This window comes from Gossypium hirsutum, chromosome A03 (assembly GCF_007990345.1).
Source record: "Gossypium hirsutum isolate 1008001.06 chromosome A03, Gossypium_hirsutum_v2.1, whole genome shotgun sequence".
Lineage (NCBI taxonomy): Eukaryota > Viridiplantae > Streptophyta > Magnoliopsida > Malvales > Malvaceae > Gossypium > Gossypium hirsutum.
The window spans coordinates 13,839,865-13,862,922 of record NC_053426.1 but is presented as its reverse complement, the minus strand read 5'-3'; the positions used below and the strand labels follow the sequence as shown (position 1 = coordinate 13,862,922).

The 23,058-nt window shown below is 34.4% G+C and overlaps 1 non-coding gene across 1 annotated transcript; it reads left to right on the top strand.

Moving 5' to 3' along the window:
* The first annotated feature begins 526 nt into the window (after nucleotides 1–526).
* LOC121225337 (small nucleolar RNA R71) lies at nucleotides 527–632 on the top strand. The gene has a single exon (XR_005923197.1). It is a non-coding gene; the product is annotated as a small nucleolar RNA R71 (small nucleolar RNA).
* The last annotated feature ends 22,426 nt before the right edge of the window (nucleotides 633–23,058 follow it).

Here is a 23,058-nt window from a genome sequence, read left to right as displayed (position 1 = left end):
TTCCTGTTGATAGGGTGGTTGTTGAAAACCCAGAGGATTCTGTGGCCTTTGATTCCCTTGACCACCCTAGGAGAAATTTGGGTGATTCCTCCAACCTGCATTGTAAGTATTGCTATAAGGATTGTTTTGAGATCGAGGATTATTACCCATATAATTTAACTGCTCGTTCTCCATGTTGTGGCCATAAGTTGGGTATTCTGAATTGCTTGATCCACCTTTACTGACTTCACAGTGCATTACTGGATGAACCAGTGAAGAACCAAGTAAACCATCAATCTTTTTATTTAGAAGTTCTACCTGGTTTGACAGCATAGAAACTGAATCGATGTTATAAACACCTGCTGTTTTAGTTGGCTTAGTCCTCATGACTTGCCACTGATAGTTATTCATTGACATCTCTTCAATAAATTCGTAAGCCTCTTTAGGTGTTCTGTTATTGATGGTTCCCCCGGCTGCTGCATCAATTATCTGTCTTGTCAAGGTGTTCACATCATTGTAGAATGTTTGAACTTGCAACCATAGAGGTAATCCATGGTGAGGACACCTTCGCAGTAGGTCTTTGTATCTTTCCTATGCATCGTAAAGAGTTTCTAAGTCCATCTGCACAAACGAAGAGATATCATTATGTAATTTGGCTGTTTTAGTCGGCGAAAAATATTTTTCGGTTATTTGTTCCCAAGTAGTAATTGACCCTCGTGGTAACGAGTTCAACCACTGTTTAGCTTTGTTCCTTAATGAAAAAGGGAATAACCGAAGACAAATGGCATTATCAGAAACGTCATTAATTTTAAATGTATTGCAGAATTCTAGGAAATTTGCCAAGTGAGTGCTTGGATCCTTATCCTGCAAACCATCAAACTAAACAAATTGCTGTATCATTTGAATAGTGTTAGGTTTTAGTTCAAAATTATTCGTAGCAATAGCAGACCTAACTATACTTGACTCAGTTCCTGTTAAAGTAGGTTTAGCATAATCATACATGGTACGAGGAGCAGGATTCTAATTTGCTAGTTTAACGGGTATTGCAGGAGGTAGCTGATTGTCTTGATTTTCAGCCATCTCCTCGGTCATAGTTGAGATATCGTTCTCTTGCTCTTCCTCTGTGTATCTTAGGCTTCGCTTTATTTCTCTTCCGTTTCTGCGAGTTGTGCGATAGATTTCTTCATCAAAAAGTAGTGGTCCTGACGGGTTTCTTCTAGTCATAAACTATAAAAACCTGCCAAGAGAAAGAAAAATTAAATTAATAAATAATAATAAAAATAATTAACTTTCAAGAAAAATAAATGGCTAAAGTAATAAAAATTGAGTGTTCCTAATATCTTAGTTCCCCGGCAACAGCGCCAAAAACTTGATCGTGATTTTGTGTGATATGTTTTATAAATTTATAACTAATCGTTCTTGAAACTAACTCTTATCACGATGTAGGCAAGTGCACCTATCGAACAGTAGTATAGTTTTAGCAAGACCGGATTGTCGAACCCAAAGGAACTAAAAGTACTAGTAATGACTGTCTTTTTATTATCTAGCCTAAGAATAAGGGGGTTTGTTTTAACTAACTAATTAACTAAACTAAGAATTCACAGAAAATAGAATTGGGGGATTACTTTTGGAAAACGATTGAATTAAGACAATACCTAAGGAAGAATCCACCTAGACTTCACTTGTTATTCTAACTCTGAATCGGACGATTTATTCATTTAACTTGTTCCGTAGAGATCCCTAAGTTATGTTATTATCTCTATTCAAGACTAATAATGTCTAATCCCTAGATTGAATAATTGATACTTTTCTCTAATTAACACCCTAGGGTTGCATTAACTCGATCTATGAATCCCCTTACTAGGTTTCACCCTAATCTGACAAAATCTTGTCACCCTATCTCTAGGCGTGCAATCAACTCCGCTTAATTATGACAATTGTACTCTTAGACAGGGTCTATTCCTCCTCTAAATAAGAGCTTAACTTGAATCAATATCCTGGAATATCAAAACAAGAATTAAGAACATATAATTAAGAACAAGTCAAATATTTATCATACAATTCAGAAAATAATAACAAGATTCATCTTAGGTTTCATTCCCCTTAGGTATTTAGGGGATTTAGTTCATAACTAAAAAAGAAAACATCTTAGAAGAATAATGAATACAAAACATAAAAGAAAACCCAAAACTCCTGAAGGGAAATTGAGGGGAAATCTTCAGTTTTGATGATGAATCCGGCTTCTGAGATGGATCAATCGATTTTCTTCGAGTAATTCCCTCCTTCCTCCCTGTTCCTCTTCTTTTTCCTCTTCCTTTAGGGTGTATTTATAGGCTTTAGAATGCCTAAAAGCCCTCAAAATTAGCCTTTTTCGAATTGGACTCAACTTTGGCTCGGCAGAGACATGCCCGTGTGGCACGCCTGTGTACGATTACTTCTGGCCGTGCTCGAGCCTGTTAGAATGGCACGGGCGTGTGTTCTACCCGTGTGAGTCGTGCTTTGATTCTACCAAATTGACACGGCCGTGTGGTCTGCCCGTGTGAGGAAGTCCAGGCTGTGTTGATTTCGTATGTTGGCCCATTTTCTCCTTTTTTGGCCCGTTTCTCATTCCTTTCGCTATTATATGCTCACCTAAGTATAAAACATGAAATTAAGGCATTAGGAGCATCTAATTCACCAATTTTAAGGAAAAATCATCCATAAAATGTGTTAAGCATGGGGTAAAAATATGTATAAATTACGGTTTATCAATAGCAATAGTCTGAATTTGAAAATCTACCAAAAATTGTAGAAATCGAATTAGAGACTCAATAAGATATGAAATTAAAGATTATTGAGTCTTGTTTCACATAGAGGAAATGGTGTAAGTAAAAGAATATCATATTTTGAGATATTTGAATTTTTGTGGGATAGGGTAAGAGGGATTTCGGGCTCCCCTATCTTAACTTTGGAAAATCACTAAAAATTGTACAAGAATAATTATAGGTTACAACTGATATGAATAAGTTCTTAATGAATCTATTTTCAAGAGAAAGAAATGGAAACATCATCTGAATCCCATACGGTGAGATAATAAATTTTTAGTGAAGAAAGGTTGAAATTGTCAAACAACAATACAGGGGAGATTGTAAAGAAGAAACTATACTTATTGACTAGACTAAAAATTCTAAAAATTTTATGGTAAGAAGGTATGTGAGTCTAGTTTCAAGTAAAATTAGTAGATCTTAATTCAGAGTTCTGTAGCTCAAGATATTAATAATTTAGTGACTATAACTCGAGTAGACAACTTGACTGGAATATGAGCAAATTGTAGAATTATGTGCAACTTCGATTGTGTTACCATGAGAATATGTTGTAAGAATTTGGAAAAAGCACGTTAATAAATTGATTATTATTGTTTTCATACGAACTTACTAAGCTATAAAGCTTGCCCCCTCATTTCCCTTTCTTTAGTGTTGTCACGTTAGCTTGGGGTTGGAGATCGTTAGAGGCAGCATCACACTATCAAATTATCAAGTTGGGGTATTCATAAACCTTAAGTGTTTTGAAGTGAGAGGCATATATAGAGACTTAGTAATTTATGATATGTGTTTCATGATTTGGCCAATTGAGTTGGCTTATAAAGAATCATTTTTATAGAGCTATGAGATATGATTTATATTTGATCATTGGGTTGTAAACCTAATTGATTTTTCATGACTAATCTAATGTCTTGATGATGTACATGTTGTGATGGCTTGGTATCAATGAATGTATGATATGGTATGCATATTTAATGGATGAACTTTGATCAATAGATGTGACCATATTCTTAGTATAAAAGTGTAAATTTAGAGTAAGTTAATGATGTTAATAACGAATGAAATTAGAGTGGAATGCCCTATGGAAACATGTTAATGTGAGTGTGTGATATGTGACATTAAAGATATGAATTAGACATGACTATGAATGCTAGATGACTAAGTTAAGAATATCAGCATGAAGACATCCATGGTATAAGGGTATAAGTGTTAGTAAAGATGACAAGGCCAAATGAATATGATTTGGTATGTCTAGACTTGATATAAAATGAGTATGAGAAACAAAAGTATGATGACATGCAAATACTATGTTTGTGACTTAATTGAGGATGTTTAATCTCTAATTAGATGCCATGATATATGCCTTTGATGTTGTATAAGTGTGTGAAGGATTAAGGTTGACCAAGGCTTGGAAAATAGCCTAAGTGTTGGCCACATGGAAAGAGACACGGCCGTGTGTCTCAGCCGCGTGGAAGACACGGCCTAGCACACGGGCATGTGTCATGGCCGTGTGACCTTAAAATATTGATGACATCATAAACAGAGAGTTACACGAGCTGAGGACACGAGCATGTCTGAGCCACACGAGCGTGTTTGAACCAAACGAGCGTGTGTGACCACACGGCCTATCCACACAGGCATGTGACTCTCTAAAACTAGAAAATTTTCTAAGTGTTGTAAAAAGTTCGTAAGTATCAGTTTAGTCCCGAATGACCCCCGATGTATGTTTTAGGCCTCGTAAGCCTGTATAAGGGACATTATGAAAATGAATGAATGTTTTTAATTTGAACAAAATTTTTTTATGGCGCGGTTTTACATAGTTGTGTACATTTAAGTCTGATAATGCCTCGTACCCTGTCTCGGCCTCAAACTCGGGTAAAGGGTGTTACAAGGACTAAATCGAGAACGCAGAAATTTTTTTTCACGAAATATCAAAATTTTTCTTAGGTGTAGGGAAACATGCCCGTGTGGTTCTCACACAGCCAAGTGACACACCTGTGTCTTAGGCAGTGAGGGTATTCGATGTGAGGCACACAGCCGTGTCTTAGTCCGTGTTCAAATTAGGATAGCTACTGACTTGGGTCACATGGCCAGCCACACGCCCGTGTGCTATGCCGTGTGGAAAATTTTATTTTAAAAAATAGGCGCAGTATTCACACGCCCAAGACACACGCTTATGTGTTGGGCCGTGTGTTTCACACGGCTGAGACACATGCATGTGTCTCTGCCCGTGTGATGAATTTTGAGCATTCTGTTTTTCAGTTTTTAAGATGCAGGGACACACGGCCAAACCACACGCCCATGTGTACGGCCATGTGTCACACACGGTTGAGAACCACGCTCGTGTGTCTACCCGCGTTGACAAAATAGGCCATTTTTAAGCCTTATTTCTTTCTGAAATTTTTCCTTGTACCTACATTAATACTTGCATACATATAACAACCAATTCAAGACATTCAAACCAAGCCAATATTAACATTATACATGATATATCATCACATGTATTCTAACTTACATTTTGTAAGACACATATGTTTGCCATAATTAAGTCTAACCATACCAAGCACACATATATTAACCATATTATAACCTCAAGTATATATTCACTAAATATACCAGTACTAGCCAGTCCAATGGCTAGATTACAAACAATAATTACATGCCAACATTGGCCAAGTTAGCCTATTCAAGCCATTATTCCAAAATAAGTTTTCTATTTATAACAAATCGTGATGAAGGATAGTGTGATGATGCTCCGACCGATTCCAACCTTTACGAGCTTCTGAGCATTATAAAACAGAGAAAAGAAAACCAAGTAAGCATTTCAAATGCTTAGTAAGTTCCTATAACAAGAATTTAACGTACCAATCATGTACATTCAAAATAAGGATACAAACATCCATCCAAATCATTATGGCCATTTGCCTAAACACATATGATCTCAAAAACTTGTTAGTCATGTATATCATGTAAACATTAAATATCCAAGATGAGCTCATCATGTAATAACTTTCATAAACATGTGTTTTTCATAACATATTTTCATATAGCATGTGCATTTTTTATAATCAATCATCTTAATTTCAATTTAACCATGTCAAAACTATTCTTGTTGAATTTATTTAAAATATCGATGGATACACATGTAGTACACTCAAAGTGTACAACTTTGTAAACCTTCAAATCATATTCAAGGTACTCGATTAGGGCACATAATCAGGAAGCACTTTCTCGAGCCATATAACAGGATGCTCATGTGAGCCATGTAACAGGAAGCTTATCCGGGCTAAATCAGGAAACTCATAAGAGTTTAGAATAGGAAGCTCATTGAGCTTAATAGGTAACTCCGAAGAGCTATTATCAGGGAGCTCCGGATAGCCATGTAACAGGATGTTCAAGTGAACCATGTTAGGAAACTCACAAAGAGTCTATATTAGGATGCTCATAAAGAGCTGCGTTTGTGTCTGCAATATATGCAGGATCACAACTGGTCATATAACAGGACGTTCACAAAGAGCTGCGGTAGTCTGCAACACATGCAGAATTAGTACTGATCAGGATGCTCGCAGAAACCATATAACGGGAAGCTCGAAAGGGCTTATAACAGGATGCTCTTTCAAGTTATGGTGTGTCTGCAACATATGCAAAACCACAACCAATCGGGAAATCCTGTATCCATCGAATTCCATGTATTCAAACAGAACTTATCATGTATCGGGCTCTATCAGATATAATACTTATTTCATATTCATGACAATAATACAATTCACATACAAATTTTTCAGTTTAAAACATATAAATACACAATTTAGTTACACGAACTTACCTCGTCACTTGTTCGTATACAGAAATCTACTAATTCGACACTTTTTCTTTTCCTCGATCTAATTTTGTATTTGAGTTATCTGGATCTATGTAAATGAATTTAACGTCAAGTCAATCCATTTCATATTCAATTTAATTCAATTCACATCCTAGGCAAAATTACCATTTTGCCCCTATACTTTTCATAAATGACGATTTCGTCCTTAGGCTCGAAAAATAAAATTCATGCAATTTAATCCTTATTCCAAGCCTAACCAATTTTTACATATAACATTACATCACATATATTTCATGAAAATCAGAAATTTCCATGAACTGTACATCTTTACAATTTTGTCCCTAAATCACAATTTCATGAAAATTCACTTTACAAAAGTTGTTTATCTATCAACAACCTTTCATTTTCTACCATAAATTTCAAATTTTCAGCATATTCATCCATGAAAAAATTTCAATACTTTAATATCTTTCAAATTTATCCCCAAAATAAATAGATTCGGTTATTCTGATCTCAAAAATATAAAAATTACTAAAAACAGGACAATATTACTTACCCAATTAAGCTTGCTTGATTTTCTTTCTCTTTCCTAGGGTTTCCATAATATTTGGGGAAGAAGATGATATAAAATGATGATATTTGATATTTATTTTATTTATCATCTTTATTTATTTCAATTTCCAATTTAATCCTTTTCATTTTCTAATTTTCCATGGATGAATCATAAAAAATACGTACTAACTTTTCTTAATGGCCTAATTGCCATATAAGGACCTCAAGTTTTGAATTCCATCGCTATTTGATACTTATAGTTACTAGAACTTAACTTTTGCATTTTATGCAATTTGGTCATTTTCATATTAAACATGAAATCGGTAAAATTTTCTTATCGAAATTTTCATACGTCTTTCCTATCATGATGTAGACCATGTAATAATTTTAAAATAAATTTTCTTTCTAACTTGGATTTATGGTCCCGAAACCACTATTCCAATTTCACTAAAAATGGTCTGTTACAACTCTCCCCCCTTAAAGAATTTTCATCCTCAAAAATCTTACCAGTAAAGAGGTTCGTCTATTGCTTTCTCATGGTATCCTCCGGTTCCCAGGTAGCTTCTTCAATCCCATGTTGTTGCCAAAGAACTTTCACTAGAGCTACCTTTGTATTCTTTAACTCTTTTGTTTCACGTGCTAAAATTCTGATTGGTTCCTTACTGTAAGTCATATCAGGATGAATTTCAAATTTTGTCAGAGAGATAACATGTGAAAGATCTAACTAATACCGTCGCAACATAGACACGTGGAAAACATTATAATTTTTGTTAAGCTCTACTGGTAATGCCAATCTGTATGCAACATGTCCAATTCTTTCAATAATTTTGTATGTTCCAATGAACTGTGGACTCAATTTTCCTGTACGACCATACCGGAGAACTTTTTTCCAAGGTGATACTTTCAAAATACCTTATCATGAACTTGAAATTCTATCTCTTTTTATTTAAAATCAACATAAGACTTTTTATGATCAGAGGCTGCCTTCAAACTATTCCAAATCACCTTCACCTTTTCTTCATTTTCACGGACTAAATCAACTCCATGTATCTTTTTCTCATTGAATTTCGTCTAGTACAATGGAGTTCTACATTTACGACCATACAGAGCCTCATTCGGTGCCGTTTTAATTCTTGACTGATAGCTATTATTATGTGCAAATTCAACTAAAAGTAAATATTTTTCCTAGTTACCTTCGAATTCTAGCACAAAACACCGAAGCATATATTCTAAAAGCTGTATAACACACTCGAATTGTCCATCATTCTAAGGATGGAAAGTGGTGTTGAAATGTAACTGTGTATCTAAAGCTTCTTGCATCTTATTCCAGAACTGGGATGTAAATTGGGGATCTCTATTAGAAATAATGGAGACTGGTACTCCATGTAGTTTAATAATCTCAGAAACATATAACCCAACCAATTTATCTAGGGAGAAATCCATCCGTATTGGAATAAAGTGTGCAAACTTTGTTAATCGGTCGACGATTACCCAAATGACATCTTTCTTTTTCGGAGATGAGGGTAACCCTGATACAAAGTCCATAGTAACTCTTTCCATTTCCATTTTGGTATCGTAACTGGCTGTAATAATCCTGAAGGTACCTAGCATTTAGCTTTAACTTGCTGACATATCAAACACTTAGACACAAATTCAAAAGTATCACGTTTCATTTCTGGCCACCAATACATCTTTTTCAAATCATGGTACATCTGCGCTGTCTCAGATTCAAGTCTTTTTGCGATTTTAAATACTTTAAACTTTTATGATCAGTGAATATGTGAAATTTTCACCAAACAAGTAATGTCACCAAATTTTCAAAGCAAATACAATAGCTGCTAATTCTAGATCATGTATCGGATAGTTCTTTTCATGTGGTTTTAGTTGTCTAAAAGCATAGGCTATTACTTTACCTTTTTGTATCAAAACACAACCCAAACTCTTTATTGACGCATCACTATAAATCACAAACTCCTTACCCGATTTAGGTTAAACTAACACGGGTGCTTCAGTCAACAAAGGTTTCAATCCGTCAAAACTTTGCTGACATTTATCAGTCCATTCAAATTTCACATCTTTCTGTAACAATCTTGTCGTCGGAGAAGCTATCATAGAAAACCCTTTTACAAATCCCTAATAATAACCGGCTAATCCCAAAAAACTCCTGACTTCAGACACATTTTTCGGTGGCTTCCAATTAACAATCGCTGAAATTTTATTTGGATCCACCTTGATACCTTCTACAGATACTATATGTCCAAGAAGATTGACTTCCCGAAGCTAAAATTCACATTTACTAAATTTGACATATAGTTATTTTTCACGTACAGTTTGCAACAAAATTCTCAAATGACCAGTATGGTCATTTTCATCTCGAGAATATACCAGGATATGATCAATAAATACCACCACAAATCTGTCTAGATACGGTTTAAAAATTCTATTCATTAAATCCATAAATACTGTAGGTGCATTAGTCAAGCCAAACGACATCACAAGAAATTCATAATACCCATACCTAGTTTTGAAGGTTGTTTTCGGTACATCTGAGTCTTTTACCCGTAACTGATAGTAACTGGAACAAAGATTAAACTTCGAAATACAGTGGCATTTTTCCACTGATCAAACAAATCATCAATACGAGGCAATGGATACTTGTTCTTTATTGGGACTTTATTGAGTTGCCTGTAATCAATACATAACCTCAACGATCCATCTTTTTTCTTAACAAATAAAATCGGTGCACCCCAAGATGATGAGCTCGGTTGAGAAAAACCTCTATCAGTCAATTCTTGCAACTATGCTTTCAACTCCTTTAATTCAGTAGGAGCCATTCTGTAGGGTGCTATGGATATCGGTGTTGTCCCCGGAAAAAGATTTATAGAAAATTATTCCTCTCTATTAAGTGGTAAACCAGGTAATTCTTCCAGAAACACATTAGGAAGCTCACAAACAACCAGCACTGACTTGATCTTCGATTCAGAGACTTTAGTGTCCAACACATATGCAAGATAAGTACCATACCATTTTCTTATATATTTCTATATTAATATAGCTAAGATTACATTGGAAAACCCATCCAATTTATCAGATTCAACAGAAAGTAAATCACCATTCTGACATTTTAACACAATGTAATTCTGTTTACAATTTATCACTGCATCATGCGAAGTTAACCAGTCCATACCCAGAATTACATCAAATTCATCAAATGGAAACAACATTAAATCAACTGAGAAAAAATAGCCTCATACCATTAATGGACAATTTTTACAAACTTTATCCACCATTACATACTGGCCCAAGGGATTTGAAACTTTAACCATGAATTCAGTGGACTCAATAGGTAAATTTTTAACAGACACTGAATTCGTGCATATGTATGAATGTGTTGAACAAGGATCAACTACAGCAATAATATCAGTATCAAGAAGAGAAAATATACCAGTAATAACATCAGGTGCAGAAGCATCCTCTCGTGCACATATAACATATGTTCTTACCGGTGCTCATGCTTCAGATTTAACTATTGAATCTTTTGTAGCACCTCGGCTACTATTGACATTATTAGGGTGAAGCAGTAGTCTACCTCTTGAGCCGGGTTTACTTGGCTTCGAAGTCTGAACAATATCTTTTTCAAGCCTTTCTAGACAATCTTTATGATAGTGGTTGAAAGAACAACATCTAAAGCAGGCTCTGCTTCTCATACGACACTCCTCAAAATGAAATTTATTACACTGTTTACATCTAAGTTTGAGATTACCAACACTTCCAGCACTTGCTACTGGTGGAGACGGAGATCTCAGGTTAGAGGGTTAAGAACCTCGATTTTTTCCAGAATACCCTACAGATGGGATAGAACGATCATGATATTTCTTTGATTTCTTTGAAGCTGATGTTTGTGATTTCCTCATAAATCTTTTACTCGAAGTTCAGGCTTCTATCTTTGCCTACCTCTTTTCTTTATTTAATTCTTCAGCTTTATGTGCTTGGTCGACTAGTACAACAAATTCTTTTAATTCCAAAATCCCAACTATATATCTTCATCCAATCCCTTGTCAAAATGTTACACATGGCAACTTCAATCGGGATACACTTTCTGACATATTTACTTAACTAAACAAATTCCCGCTCATATTTAGATACAGTCATATTTCCCTGTTTAAGTTCTAAAAATTCGTTCTTTTTCTGATCAAGGGATCTCTGGCTAATGTACTTCTTTTTGAATTTTGTCTGGAAAAATTCCCATGTAACATTTTCCCTCGGTACAACAGATTACGGTATTCCACCGCTGGTAGGCTGAGTCTTTTAGCAGAGATACAACACATTTTAGACATTCTTCAGGTGTACAAGACAATTCATCCAAAACCCTAATAGTATTTTCTAGCAAAATTTAGTCCTTTCCGGATCATCATCGGCAGTAGCCCTGAATTCTTCTGCCCCATATTACCGAATTTTATCTACTGGAGGCTTACCAGTTCTAACAAGTTCATACCTTGTGGCATATCGGGAACTGGTTGAGGAGCAGGAGGGGGAGCTTGTTGTACAATAGGATTTGTTCTTAAATATTCAGTGAACCACTCATTCATCATTTGGAAGAAGGCTTCTTTTGCGTCCTCACTTTGGCTCTCAGATGTAGGCCTTCTACTACTACTAGATGCAGCTCTTTGAACTAATGCTCCAGCTTCTTCAAATTCAACTCTAGCTCGGTTAGACGACATTACTATATGAAAAACACATTTAAAATGGTCAGGAGATATCACACTATCACAAATTATATAATTACATGTATAGCTAAACTCGTACTTACTATGTTATTCTGAGAATCGGCTAAACCGTAGCTCTGATACCAATAAATGTAACATCATTAACCCATATCTGTCACCAGAATAGGGTTACAGAGCATTACCGGAGTTTACAGAACAAATATTATTAATTCATGTCTTTTACTATTCATATCTGGAACAAATCATAATTCAATTATGTTATCCCTTAAATGGACTCTCGAGGTCCTATTTATACATTAGAAACAAGTCAGGACTAACTCGGGAACTCAGAATTTTTTTTCGCGAAATTTCAGAATTTTTCTTAGGTGCAGGGAACACACGCCCGTGTGGTCAGACCTTGTGGCTCTCACACGACCAAGTGACACGCCCGTGTCTTAGGCCGTGTAGGTATTTAATATAAGGTACACGATCGTGTCAAGCCCGTGTTCAAATTAAGGTAGCTACTGACTTGGGTTGTAACACCCTTTACCCGTTCAATGCCGGAATAGGATACGAGGCATTACCGAACTTACATCGCAAGCAAACATACAAATCGAGTCATAAATTTGCATCCAAATTAAAACCATTTGTATTCAATCATAAAGTCCCTAATACGAGCCTACGAGGCCCAAAATATGCTTTGGAAGTGGTTTGAGGATAAACTGATAACTCAGGGAATTTTTACAAAACTTAGAAAATTTTTGCTATAAACAAGGGTCCATACGCCTGTGCGGTTTGGGACATGCCCGTGTGGGCAGGCCGTGTGGTCACACACGCCCGTGTCCCTAACCTGTGTAACTCTCTTTTTGCAAGGCATGAACAAATTGAAGTCACACAGCCAAGCCACATGCCTGTGTGCAAGGCCGTGTGGTTAATTAAGTTTCATAAAATAAGTGCAGACTTAACATGGTCAGGACACACACCCGTGCTTGAGGCTGTATCCCTCACGCGGCTGAGACACACGCCCGTATCTCTGCCTGTGTGCTCAATTCTGAGCATTCTATTTCTCAAAACTAAGGTGTAGGGGACACATGACCAAAACACATACCCATGGAATAGGCCGTGTGTCATACACGACCTAGACACACGCCCGTGTGTCTACTCATGTGGACAAAATAAAGGCTATTTACCAAGCCATTTGTCACCCTCATTTGCACACACACATTCACAACTTTATTGGCACAAATCATAGCATATTTAGACAACCAAGACATCTACAATCATAGCCAACACATGTAAATGTAATACTATCATCTAACATGCTAATGACATTTCATTATGCTAAATCAAACATACCAATTTCACATTCCAAAACACCACTAAAAACTACTTTCAATTTGCATTAACTTATCAAGATAATCCAATATACCAATAAAAATCCATTTCACAACAAGTCATTAAGCCACTATCAACATTTAGCAAATCAATATAAACTACATCACCAAAGGCATTGGCACATATATGCATATATGTATAAATATATATAAGCTTACAATTAAGTTAACCAAAATGAGCCAATTTCAATGGCCAAATACCAAATCAAACCTTTGACTATTACAAGCCAATACATTTGGCCAAAATCATAATGAAACATATAACAAAATGACCAAGTCCCTGTACATGCCATACACTCAAAATGTTTAAGATCATCGATACCCAAAATGACAGTTTGATAGTGTGGTGCGATCTTTGACGATTCCCAATCCGAACTAGCTTGGTGACACTATAAAACATGGAAAGTAAAACGAAGTAAGCTATATAGCTTAGTAAGCTCACATGAACAAAATAAGTAAATCTTACCATACATTTAACATTCAAGTAATGTAATATAAGATAGTGTAATTTACCATAATCTCATAACCATAATTCATTCTATCACAAACTTACCTTGAAATCATCATTTCACGAATTTAATAGTCATAAGCTTTATGCACATACCTGTACCATCTCGTAACAAGTTCATACCTATTCTCATTGTTGACATACTTAATGAACAACTCAGAATAATAATATTGGATACTCAAGAAACCTTGCACACAAGGTGTCACATATGTAGCCATTGCCACCTTTATCTCATAACACATATATGCTATCGAGCCATCAACGGGTCTGCTCACACAAGCTATCAGTCAAGACATAGCTACACAGTGCTTCTTATACAAGCTGCCAAGTAACCGCAACATATGCTAGTATACTCAGCCACCGATAGGACGTATAGGACCAACACCCAGATCACATAACATAATACCCTAGTGACATGTCACTTGTATCCTAATTTATTCCTAAGGTTCGATTAGGATTTATCGCTTGCTAAAATGTCATCGAATGTGTCCATAGAGTCGTTTACACAATTCTTACAAATTCTAAGCATTTAAAATACAATTATAATAAAGCTTATTTACATACGAATTTACCTCAGTTACAAAAACGATAAAAGGAATTTATTCGTTAATTACTTTGTTTTTCCCCTGATCTAGATCTGAACTTTGTTTTTCTTGATCTATAATACCACATTAAACTTATTTAATCATCAAGCTATTCAATTCAGTCCAAAATCACATTATGGCAAAAATTACATTTTTTCCCTTAACATTTCAACATTTTACAATTTAGTCCCTAGGCTCGTAAAATGAATTTCTTTCAATTTCATCACAACCCAAGCCTAGCCGAATATTACTTGTACTCATAATAGCCCATATTTTCCATTTATTTACACTTTTCTACACATTGTATAGTCTTTTACAAATAAGTCCCTATTTGATTTTTTATCGAAAATCACTTTACAAATGTTGTTTAATAACAACAAACATGCATTTTCTACCATCAAACATCAAAATACAAACATATTCAACATGGTTAAAATTTTAGACTTTAACTTTCTTTCAAATTAGTCCTTGAAATAGCTAGATCAAGTTACAATGATCTAAAAAATATTAAAATCATTAAAAACGAGACAAGAACGGACTTACAATCGAGGTTGAAAGCTTGGCCAAACCCTAGCTATGGTTTCTCTTCAAAAATTCAGCTAGGGGACTAAATTGAAGAATATGGACATCTTTTATTTAGTTAATTTTGTCTTTATTTGCTAAATTACCAATTTACCCTTAATGCATAACTTTAAAATTTCACCTAACCATGTCCATTTTTGTCCATACTAGTATAATGGTCTAATTACCATTTAAAGACCTCCAATTTAAAATTTCATAACAATTAGACACCTTTAACTTATAGAACTCAAATTTTGCACATATTGCAATTTAGTCCCTTTAGTCAAATTGAGCACTCAATCGATAAACTTTCTTAACGAAATTTTCACACAATTATTCTATCATGCTGTAGACCTTAAAAAAATAAACATTTCTACTTCGGATTTTTTGTCCCAAAACCACTGTTCTGATTTGACCCTAAAACGGGTTGTTACATGGGTCACATGACCAACCCCACGCCCATGTGCTAGGTCGTGTTGACAATTTAATTTTCAAAAATAGATGTAGTATTCACACGGCCAAGACACACACCCATGTGTTGGGCCGTGTGTTTCACACAGCTGGGACACATGCCCGTGTCTTTGTCCGTGTGACCAATTCTGAGCATTCTGTTTTTCAATTTTTAAGATGCAGGGGACACATGGCCAAACCACATGCCCGTGTGAATGGCCGTGTGTCACACACGGTTGAGACACACGTCTATGTGTCTACCCGTGTGGACAAAATAGGCCAATTTTAAGCCTTATTTTTCACCCAAATTTTGCCTTGTACCTACATTAATACTTGCATACATATAACAACCAATTCAAGATATTAAAACCAAGCCAACATTAACATTATACATGATGTACCATCATATGTATTCAAACTCACTTTTTGTAAGACACACATGTTTGCCATAATTCAATCTAACCATACCAAGCACACATATATTAACCATATTATAACCTCAAGTATATATTCACTAAATATACCATTACTAGCAATTTCAATGGCTAGATTACAAACAACCATTTACATGCCAACATTGGCCAAGTTAGCCTATACATGCCATTATACCAAAATAAGTTTGCTATTTATAACAAAATGTGCTGAAGGATGATGTGATGATGCTTCGACCGGTTTCAACCTTTATGAGCTTCCGAACACTATAAAACAAAGAAAAAAATACCTAGTAAGGATTTCAAATGCTTAGTAAGTTCGTATAACAAGAATTTAACTTACCAATCACGTACATTCAAAATAAGTATACAAACATGCATCCAAATCATTATGGCCATTTGCCTAAACACATATAACCTCAAAAACTTGTTAGTCATGTATATCATGTAAACATCAAAAATCAAAGATGAGCTAATCATGTAATAACTTTCATAAACATGTGCTTTTCATATCATATTTTCATATAGCATGTGTATTTTTTATAATCAATCATCTTAAGTTCAATTCAACCATGCCAAACTATTCCCGTTGAATTTATTTGAAATATTGATGGATACATATGTAGTCCACTCAAAGTGTAAAAAACTGTAAACCATCAACTCATATTCAGGGGTACCCGATTAGGGCACATAATTAGGAAGCACTCTCTCGAGCCATATAACAGGATACTCATGTGAGCCATGTAATAGGAAGCTTATCTGGGCTAAATCAGGAAACTCATAAGAGTTTAGAACAAGAAGCTCATTGAGCTTAATAGGTAATTCCGAAGAGCTATTATCAAGGAGCTCTAGATAACCATGTAACAGGATGTTCAAGCGAGCCATCTTAGGAAACTCACAAAGAGCCTTTATTAGGACACTCATAAAGAGTTGTGTTTGTGTCCGTAATATATGTAGTATCACAATCGATCATATAATAAGACACTCACAAATAGCTACGGTAGTCTGCAACACATGCAGGACCACTACTGATTAGGATGCTCGCAGAAGCCATATAATAGGAAGCTCGAGAGGGCTTATAACAGGATGCTCTTTCAAGTTATGGTGTGTCTGCAACATATGCAAGACCACAACCAATCGAGAAATCCTGTATCCATCGAATTCCATCTATTCAAATAAGACTTATCATGTATCGGGATTTTTCGGATATAATATTTATTTCATATTCATGAAAATGATGCAATTCACATACAAATTATTTAGTTTAAAACATATAAATACACAATTTAGTTACCTTGTCACTTGTTCGTATATGAAAATCTACTAATTCGACACATTTTTTTCCTCGATCTAACTTCGTATTTGAGTTATCCGGATCTATGTAAATGAATTTAACGTCAATTTAATCCATTTCATATTCAGTTTAATTCAATTCAATTCACATTCTAGGCAAAATTACCATTTTACCCCTATACTTTTCATAAATGACGATTTCGTCCCTAGGCTTGGAAAATGAAATTCATGTAATTTAATCCTTATTCCAAGCCTAACTAATTTTTTCATATAACATTTACAACATATATATTACATAAAAATCATAAATTTTCCATGAATTTTACATCTTTACAATTTTGTCCCTAAATCACAATTTCATGAAAATTCACTTTACAAAAGTTGTTTATCTATCAACAACCTTTCATTTTCTACCAAAAATTTCAAATTTTCAGCATATTCATCCATGGAAAAATTTCAATACTTTATATCTTTTCAAATTGATCGCCAAAATAGATAGATTAGGTTATTCCGATCTCAAAAATATAAAAATTACTAAAAATGGGACAAGATTACTTACCTAATTAAGCTTGCTTAATTTTCTTTCTATTTTCTTGGTTTCCATAAAATTTGGGGAAGAAGATAATATAAAATGATGATATTTGATATTTATTTTATTTATCATCTTTTATTTATTTCAATTGCCAATTTAGTCCTTTTTTTCTAATTTTCCATGGAAGAATAATAAAAAAATATCTACTAACTTTTCTTAATGGTCTAATTGCCGTATAAGGACATCAACTTTTGGATTCCATAGCTATTTGATACTTATAGCTACTAGAACTCAACTTTTGCATTTTATGCAATTTGGTCCTTTCCACTATGAAACATGAAATCGGTAAAATTTTCTTATCGAAATTTTCATACATCTTTCGTATCATGATGTAGACCATGCAATAATTTTAAAATAAATTTTCTTTCTAACTCGGATTAGTGGTCCTGAAACCACTATTTCGATTTCACTGAAAATGGGATTTTACAAACATGGTTAATATAAATAAGCTAAACAATCCCAAACCTAAGATATAAAAGTAAGAATAATTAATAATTACAATCCAAAACAAAAATATTACGGAAACAATTTAATGAAAACTTTTAAATCTGAAGAAAAACAAGCTGCTAATTTGAGGCTTCTCTGATGCCAATCCGAGACCTAATTCTTTGCGCTACCTGAAATGTAAAGAAAGGGGGAGTGAGTTTACGACAACTCAAAGTGCGTCTAATTTTTAAACCTTTATATATAATCATTCAAACAGTATAACATTTAATTTATAACATAAAAACAAATTAAACATAAGGCACATATAGTAAATCAATGCATGTACAGATTATGTTCATGATGCAATGCAATTTTAATTTTAAGTTCCCACCCATCTATCCTATTTGCCCTCGAGCATTGCTCGACACACCAAAACACATATCAATAACTAACTATAACAACCCATTTTTAGTTGTGTCAGAAATAGTGGTTTCAAAATCAAAATTTCAACGAGTGAGTCCGTAAATATTATTATTTATTATTTATGAGTCAAATATAGTAATATAGTGAATTTTTCCTTTGATATATTTTGTTATTTGGACGACTAATTTAAATACAAGTGGGTTGCCCCTAAAGTCAATTAATTTCGAAAAAGAAGGTATCGGGACCTCGTTTTTGTAAACCGAATAAAAATATTTACAGAGTTATTATATTGGTATGTGAAGGTTCAGTTCGAGAATTTTAATGTTTGGTTAGTTAATTAAATAAAAAAGGATTAAAATTTAAAAAATGCAAAAAGTTAATTGCTATAGGTTAATAAGGTTTAATTGGGTGCAAAACATAATATAATGGTTTTATATAGCAATTTAGTCATAGATTTATTAATGGTTGGTTAGTCTTAAAGCTTTATTATTAAATATATGTTGTAATTTAATAAAACATGATAATGAAAATAATAAAAAAAGTTAAAAGAATAGTCATCATCTTTATTTATTCTTGCACCGAAATAGTAACCTTAATAACACCATGGATGGAGTTGAAGTTTCAGTCACTATTCTTCCTTGCATGCAATTCTGTTTTTAACCCGTTCCTTATAAATTTTATGTTTTTAAAATCGTTGTAACTTAATTTAGCTAGTCCAATGATTATTTTGTAAAATTGTTAAATTATTGAAAACTTGCCATTGATATTCTTGAAGCTTTTTTGTTGTTAATGATTTAGTTGGAAGCTTGATAATGAGTTTGGACTAGCTTGTAAAGTGATTTTGTTTAGTTTTTAGGTTTAGGGGTTAAATTGAAAATAAGTTATATTTGACATGTTTTTCTAGTAAATTTCAGCATTTGAGGATTGTTTTTGGGTGTTAATAAATTTGCCACGTGGGCTGAAGGACTAATTATGAAAATAATCTTATTTTGGTCTTAGGGACCAAATCAAATAAAGTGTAAAAGTTTAGGGAAATTATGAAAAAAAGTGTGAGGAGGAAGTCAAATGCATTAAATTGAATACTAAAATGAAGTTGAAGCTAATAATTTAAATAAATTATCGTATAGATCAAGAACCGGTAGAAAACCGTGGAAAATAAAAAATTTCGGACTAGTCCCTGATATTGCTACTTCTACAATTTGGTCTTGGTAAATTCATTTGATATTATTTTGTGTATTTTAGTAATGTTATTATTAAAATTCTGTAACTTTTTGACACCGGTTTTAAATTGAAATGTTACAATTGAAATGATGAGAAAATGGATTGAAATGTAAACTATTCTATGAACATATGATAGGATACAATTGGCATGACAATAGGTTATATTGCGTGCTGTACGGGATTGAACTATGATGAGATGTTGATTCCTGACTTGTTATTTATCCACTGAATATACTGGAGTCCAGCATTTGTTGCAAACTATCGTGTTATATTTATAGTGATTTTGGTGTGTTACTGGAGGCAGATGTAAAGCCTACGGGCTTTGTACTTGGTGCCCAAGCGTGTTCTTGGTTGGTTTGGCTCATTTGAGCTTTCTAGCATGTCTTTGGTGGATAACCGTGTATCTACATCTATTATATCATTCAACAAGTAGTTTTTCAATGGTTAAATTATTTGTTATCAAATTATACAAATGTTGACATGATATTTTGATATTATATCATGATTTGGTATGAAATAATCTTGAACGACTGAATAGATTTTTGTAACTCGTATATTTGTAAAACTCACCTGTTGAATGGTTGTGGTTGACATGAGTAATGTTTATTAACATTATTATACAATTTGCTAAGTTTGTTCAATAAGTTTTAATGTTTCAACTTTTGAACTTACTAAGCTTTATTGAAGCTTACTCGTGTCATTTTTCTTTGTTTCCTTGTAGATATCATTTTGTGGAATTGGAAGATTGGATCAAATTGAAGATCACACTATCCAACTATCTTATCCAGCTATCTTTAGGTAGATTTTAAAAATGTTTTCTTTTGGGATATATGGCATGTAATAGGAGTGTCTTATATATATTATAAGTATTTACTTCAGTGGTATGTTTATGCTAATGTGATGGGTATATGTTTAAGGTTATTATTGTGGCTGCTTATAACTTAAAGTGAAAATCTAAATGTGGTAATGAATTTGTCTTGTAATAGGAGTTATCTTATTTATGAATGTGTTTGAGGATATGTAAATGCTTGTTATTGATTTGGCCATTTTTCTTGATGCCTCATGAATGTGGTGAAAACATGGTAGAAATGATTGCGAGGGGTATGAATGAAATAATATGCTTAGCATGTGTAATAGGTAGGAACTTGTAGTCTTTGAATGTGAATTGGTTGGTTTATGAAATGTGGTGTCTGATACATTTAAATTATATAGGTTTTATTAGCACCTTTTTACTCATAATTTATGCAAATTTCGAGCATTTGGGTAGCCAATTGAGTCATTTTAATTCATATTGAGACATTAGACATAATTTGAGTGAATTGTGTAATTTTATACAATTTACTATTAATTTTATATAATTTTATAGCATCTTGTAACTCGAGTATGACGACCGGTCCAGGTATGGGGTGTTACACTAACCATCTCGGATTACCTAGTGAAGATGGCCGTTCGCTTGTCATATGTGATGATGACTTTTACTACAATAACTTACCATCCCAGTTGTCTAATTTTGATGGCTTTTATTTCTGCCTACTTCATGCAGTACTGACTTTCGGTGTAGACTTAAATTGCCACTATCTCCTACAGAATTCATTTGTTCTCCATACCCAATTTCATGTAATTATGTACATATACTTAGCATATTATGCTATTTATCAGTAGTCGTTGCTACATTCATTATTTCATACTAACATTTAATGGCATGTATTCATGCATTCGTTCCCATCAATTTCACATATACAATTAATTTTTGTGAATTAAAAACAGTTTCACATATATATTATCTTTATGTGAATTAATATACCTAGTTTGGTGTTCACACGAAGGGTTCACACATACAGGGTTCGCACATATGGGTTCTCATATGTAAAGGTCACACTTATAGGGTTCGCACATACATGGTTCATACATATAGGGTTCGCACATATAGGGTTTGAATATTAAAACATACGGGGTTCGCATACTAAATCCATAAGGGTTTGCATGTAGGCTCTCATTCATGGGTTCGCATGTAAGGGGGTTCGCATATGGGGGTCCACATACAAGGGGTTTCACTTGCAAGGGGGTTCGCTGCAAGAGTTCGCACATATGGGTTCACATAGGGGTGTTCATTACTCACTACTTTCTTCTTGTAACACCCCTTACCCATGTCCGATGCCGGGACAGGGCACGAGGCATTACCAGACTTGTACTCAAACATTCATGCAAAACTGGACTATAAAATTCTTATTCAAATCAATTTCATTCATACATATGCAATTTGTCCCTTATATAGGCCTTATAGGCCCAAAACATACATCGGGGGTGGTTCGGGATTAAACCGAGAACTTTCAAAAAACTTTGGGCAACTTAACAATTTTCTTGTTTTAGAGAGTTACACGCCCGTGGGGGTAGGCCGTGTGGTCACACACGCTCGTGTGGTTTGGGACACGCCCGTTTCCTCAACCTGTGTAACTCTCTGACTATGACATCATCATCAAAATAGGGTCACACTGTCGTATCACATGCTCGTGTGTCCAGACTGTGTGGTATATTAAAAATAAATGAATTTTTCATAAAATGGTGCAAAGTTCACACGGCTAGAGCACACGCCCGTATCATAGGCCGTGTTTCTCACACGGCCAAGACACACGCCTGTGTCTTAGCCCATGTGTTTACTACTGAGCATACTAACTTGTAAAACTAGGGTGCAGGGGACACACGGCTATGCAACACGCCTATGGGTGCAACCCATGTGTCACACACGGCCTAGACACATGCCCGTGTGTCTATCCGTGTGGATAATTTAGAGGCTTTTTTCTAAGCCAATTGCCACCCTCACTCATCCACATTTTTAAACATGTTTCGTATCATGCAACATAGCATAATTAAACACTCAATATCCAATGCCATGGCATTTTCATGCCTTCAAAATATTATCCTAAAGCACATGCAATTAGTCACACCACTTAGATGCATTCCACACCAATTTCATGCATAACCAAATTTGTTATCCAAATTCCATAATACATATTCACTACCATGATCATCTTAACCCATTAAATCATTTCTTATCTTCTAGCATCTAATCCATACTTCATCATACATTCACCAAGTAATAACATATCACATCATCACGGTATTAGCACATGCATGCATGGGTAATTACATTACAACCCAATAATTAAATATAAGCCATGTGACATGGCCATTACAAAATGAATCATCAATATTAGAGGCCTTTACAACTTGGCCAAATTTGCATGACACATATCACAAAATAACCAAGTCCCCTGTACATGCCATACTCGAGTTATCAAATTCACTATACCCAA